The sequence below is a fragment of the Pinus tabuliformis genome, chromosome 7 (genome assembly GCF_031772625.1).
Source record: "Pinus tabuliformis cultivar Carrire ecotype Pingquan chromosome 7, CPIR1, whole genome shotgun sequence".
Classification (NCBI taxonomy): domain Eukaryota; kingdom Viridiplantae; phylum Streptophyta; class Pinopsida; order Pinales; family Pinaceae; genus Pinus; species Pinus tabuliformis.
The window spans coordinates 1,635,554,659-1,635,560,092 of record NC_142293.1 but is presented as its reverse complement, the minus strand read 5'-3'; positions in this window follow the sequence as shown (position 1 = coordinate 1,635,560,092).

Genomic DNA, 5,434 nt, shown 5'->3' with positions numbered 1-5,434 from the left:
TCGTGCAGCTCGTTTGCCCGGCTCTCCCTTGTCGGTTCGTTTCGGTCGTTCGAGCGCCCATGCAAAATCGTTCGGGCGGGTCGTTTGAGGGCACCCGTGTGAACTCGTTCGGGCGAGGGCCCGCCCGGGCGAACCAGCCCGTATGAAAAATGCTAAGTTGTGACCCGAGGTTGGCTTTGTGCACGTTCGTGCAGCTCGTTTGCCCGAATCTCCCTTGTTGGTTCGTTTTGGTCGTTCGTGCGCCCATGCAAAATCGTTCGGGCGGGTCGTTTGAGGGCGCCCGTGTGAACTCGTTCGGGTGGGTCGTTTGGGCGGGTTGTTTGAGGGCGGCCGTGTGAACTTGTTCGGGCGGGTCGTTCAGGTGGGTCGTTCGGGCGGGTCGTTTGAGGGCGCCCGTGTGAACTCGTTCGGGCGAGGGCCGTATCAAAAATGCTAAGTTGTGACCCGAGGTTGGCTTTGTGCACGTTCGTGCTACTTGTTTGCCCGGCTCTCCCTTGTCGGTTCGTTTCGGGTGCCCATGAAAAATCGTTCGGGAGGGTCGTTTGAGGGCGCCCGTGTGAACTCGTTCGGGCGGGTCGTTCGGGTGGGTCGTTCGGGCAGGTCGTTTGAGGGCGCCCGTGTGAACTCGTTCGGGCGGGTCGTTTGAGGGTGTTCGTGTGAACTCGTTCGGGCGGGTCGTTTGAGGGCGCCCGTGTGAACTCGTTCGGGCGGGTCGTTCGGGCGGGTCGTTTGAGGGCGCCCGTGTGAACTCGTTCGGGCGGGTCGTTCGGGTGGGTCGTTCGGGCGGGTCGTTTGAGGGCGCCCGTGTGAACTCGTTCGGGCGGGTCGTTCGGGCGGGTCGTTTGAGGGTGCCCGTGTGAACTCGTTCGGGCGGGTCGTTCGGGCGGGTCGTTTGAGGGCGCCCGTGTGAACTCGTTCGGGCGGGTCGTTTGAGGGTGCCCGTGTGAACTCGTTCGGGCGGGTCGTTTGAGGGCGCCCGTGTGAACTCGTTCGGGCGGGTCGTTTGAGGGCGCCCGTGTGAACTCGTTCGGGTGGGTCGTTCGGGCGGGTCGTTTGAGGGCGCCCGTGTGAACTCGTTCGGGCGGGTCGTTCAGGTGGGTCGTTCGGGCGGGTCATTTGAGGGCGCCCGTGTGAACTCGTTCGGGCGGGTCGTTCGAGGGCGCCCGGGTGAACTTGTTCGGGCGGGTCGTTCGGGCGAGGGTCGTATCAAAAATGCTAAGTTGTGACCCGAGGTTTGCTTTGTGCACATTCGTGCAACTCGTTTGCCCGGCTCTCCCTTGTCGGTTCGTTTCGGTCGTTCGGGCGCCCATGTGAACTCGTTCGGGCGGGTTGTTTGAGGGTGCCTGTGTGAACTCGTTCGGACCGGTCGTTTGAGGGCGCCCGTGTGAACTCGTTCAGGCGGGTCGTTCGGGTGGGTCGTTTGGGCGGGTCGTTTGAGGGCGCCCGTGTGAACTCGTTCGGGTGGGTCGTTCGGGCAGGTCGTTCGAGGGCGCCCATGTGAATTCGTTTCGGGCGCCCATGAAAAATCGTTCGGGCGGGTCGTTTGAGGGCGGCCGTGTGAACTCGTTCGGGCGGGTCGTTCGGGTGGTCGTCGTGGGTCGTTCGGGCGGGTCGTTTGAGGGCACCCGTGTGAACTCGTTCGGGCGGGTCGTTTGAGGGCGCCCGTGTGAGCTCGTTCGGGCGGGTCGTTCGGGCAAGGGCCGTATCAAAAATGCTAAGTTGTGACCCGAGGTTGGCTTTGTGCACGTTCGTGCTGCTCGTTTGCCCGGCTCTCCCTTGTCGGTTCGTTTCGGGCGCCCATGAAAAATCGTTCGGGCGGGTCTTTTGAGGGCGCCTGTGTGAACTCGTTCGGGCGGGTCGTTCGGGTGGGTCGTTCGAGCGGGTCATTCGGGCGGGTCGTTTAAGGGCGCCCTTGTGAACTCGTTCGAACGGGTCGTTTGAGGGCGCCCGTGTGAACTCGTTCGGGCGGGTCGTTCGGGTGGGTCGTTCGGGCGGGTCGTTTGAGGGCACCCGTGTGAACTCGTTCGGGCGGGTCGTTTGAAGGTGCCCGTGTGAACTTGTTCTGGTGAGTCGTTCGGGTGGGTCGTTTGAGGGCGCCCGTGTGAACTCGTTCGGGAGGGTCGTTCAGGTGGGTCGTTCGGGCGGGTCGTTTGAGGGCGCCCGTGTGAACTCTTTCTGGCGGGTCATTTGAGGGCGCCCATGTGAACTCGTTCGGGTGGGTCGTTCGGGCGGGTCGTTTGAGGGCGCCCGTGTGAACTCGTTCGGGCGGGTCTGTGACGCCCTGGCGACTCGGGCAGGGCGTGCACGACGGTTGGCACGAAAGTGAGGTGACCCGCGGGCTAGCCGGGCGGGCGAACCGTGCACGGCGACCCGGCGGGTGAACAAACTTGACGACGGTCGGGTGGCGAGCTGGGTGAAGGCGCGCCCACCCACCGGGCGGACACACACGAGAGTTGGGTGGAACGGCGAGCTGGGCAGAAGCGCGCCCACCCACCGGGCGGACGTACACAGAAGTCAGATGGAGCGGCAAGCTGGGCAGAAGCGCGCCCACCCATCGGGCGGACACACACGGGAGTCGGGTGGAACGGCGAGCTAGGCAGAAGCGCGCCCACCCACCGGGCGGACATACACAGAAGTCAGATGGAGTGGCGAGCTGGGCAGAAGCGCGCCCACCCATCGGGCGGACACACACGGGAGTCGGGTGGAAGGCGAGCTGGGCAGAAGCGCGCCCACCCACCGGGCGAACGCACATGAACGGAATGGCGAGCTGGACAGACGCGCGCCGGGTAGACATGACGGTTGGGCGGCGAGCCGGGCGAAGGCGCGCCCGCCCACCGGGCAGACAGAGACGTGACGGAGGTTGGGCGGCGAGCTGGGCGAAGGTGCGCCCGCCCGCCGGGCAACTGACACAGTGGTAAACACGGGCACGAGCAGGGCGCGGCGTCTGACGATGAACGGAGGGCCAGTTGAAGGATCGGCAGGTCGACCCGAGGGCGACCCGCACCAAACGGGCGGGCGACCCAAGGGCGAACCTTGCCCGGGCACAGGTGGCGAGATGGGCACATGGGCAAAGGCAGAGCGGACACGAGTGGACGCGAACCGAACCGAGCATGAGCGACAGTCGACACAAGGGCGCGGGTAGCGATGAACAGTGGGCAAAAGGCTCGCGGATTAAGGAAAACAGAACCGAAGTTATAAGGGCGTGGTTGCCCTTGCCTTAAAGCAAGGGCCGACCCACCCCTCAAGGATAATTCGGGGTTTCGTAGAGTTGAAGTAAGGGCGTCGGCCGAAATAATAGAAGCCCCTAGAGGCGAGCTGGGTGACTATAAGAAGGCGAGCTCATTGTGACAAAGGAAGAAAGAGGTCTTGAGCGTTCTCTCCATACACAAAAGACAGGAACAGAAATGCGCACTCTCTTGTAGTGCGAATCTATTGAGTTGAACGCAGGTTGGGTTATCAGGTGAGGCCGAACAGTTGAACAGTGAGAACGTGTGGGCAGTTCGAGTAGAGTAAATGGGAGGCGGATCTTGGTCACGGTGACTTGGTTCAGGACGGCACGTCAAGTGCGCAAGTCAGGTTGGAGGTTAGAGCTCGGGCGAGCTACCTCGTATTGTATCGGTGCACAAAGGTGGAGACTGTGATATAACCAACAGTGCGCAACCAGGCGGCGAGTTGAGAGCTCGGGTGAGCCAACTCGGCCGCGGGTCAAGTGCTGTAAGAAACGGGCGGGTGACCTGTTATATATTCGGCGGAAGGTGCAGAACTGGGCGGCGAGTTAGGGTTCGGGTGAAACTCTGTCGCAGGTAGTGCAGTTGCAAACAGTTGGACTGTTGTATATTGGTGGAGGTGCAGAACCGGGCGGCGAGTCAGGGTTCGGGTGAAACTCTGTCGCAGGTAGTGCAGTTGCAAACAGTTGGATTGTTGTATATTGGTGGAGGCACAGAACCGGCCGGCGAGTTAGCGCTCGGGTGATCCAACTCGGCCGTGGGTCGTGCTGTTGGAAACGGGCGTTTGCCCGAGTTGTAACTTGGATAAAAGGGCGGTCGTGGGATTGCCCGACACCAGTTTGTATATTGTTGGATGTGCGGCCGAGACTTTAGTCCGGCGCACCATTGTAATCATTTGTGAATTGGTTATGATATAATTCAGTTGGGCGAACTCTTGGGGAGTTGCCCCTCCCATAAATCTTGATGTGTTGGTTATTATTGCGGTGTGATCTTTGTTAAATATAAATGAAGAGTTATGTTAATGTTTAATGAAGATTAATGATCGTGGCAAAAATAAGTTAAGTATTTGTGTTTGAGGCGTAGTCCATAAACGTGCGGTCGGAAGATTGGGCGTTCGGTGGTGCCGCGCACTGCCTAATTAGAAAAAAAAAGATTGGGGGCGTGACAGGTGGTATCAGAGCTCGGTCAGCGAGCTAGTTCAAGATTTTTAACTTAGACAAGGTTGTCTTGGTTGAAAGAAGATTGAAGGTGAATCTGCATGGTCTAAGGCAACGTAGCTCGAGAAGATGTCTATCTTGGAATTACTGGGTTGCGAAACCTTGGAGGGACTCGAGAAGGAAATTCTTGAAGAAAATGACAAACTACGACGGGAGTACATGGATTGCGGCAGAAAGTTGGCAGCAACAAAGCGCGCTCTCCATGCGTTAGTGAAAAAGGGGGCTTCGGGCTTGAATGCAGACGAAGCTAACCGACTTACAAGAGAAGGGCTCTTGATAGAGACAGAACTCAAAGAGCTGAGACTAAGACACGAAATGAACAAAAGAAGGAAGGATTGTTTAATCCTCGAAAGACGCCTCGAGACCTTGAAGGGGGAAGTAAGGCTTGAGGAAGAACGCAAAGAAAAACTCGAAGAGAGGGCCTCAAGAGTTGAAGAAAAGCTGATTATAGAAGTCTCGTCCGCAGAAGAACTTCACGATAATGCTACGAATGAGGTAGAGTTGGACGCTACCTCTAAGGTAGAAATCGAAGTAGACAGCGAAGAGACGGGTACGGAAAAATGGGAACTATTGTATGCTCAGGCAAAGTTCGGTATAACAGATGTTTTCGCTATGATTGATAGCGGAGCTTCGCACAACTTTATGAGTCAAAGAACAGCGAGAAAACTTGGACTGCAGGTTGTACCCATGGAGGCGCAGATTAAGACAGTTAATTCCCCTCCGACAAATGTTTTCGGTATGGCTAAAGGAGTGATGATCACTCTTGTACATGGACCGGGAAGGTAGACTTTACCATAGTAAGGATTGACGATTATGAAGCCGTGTTGGGAATGGAATTCATGAAGCAATATGAGGTCGTATTCGTGCCACATCTGAAGAAACTCTTCATCTATGATGGTCAGGGAGACACACCTATTAGTGTTCCAACCATTAGCATGATGAAAGACGATTCTAAAAGAGACAAGCGATTGCTTAAGGATAAGGCAAAGC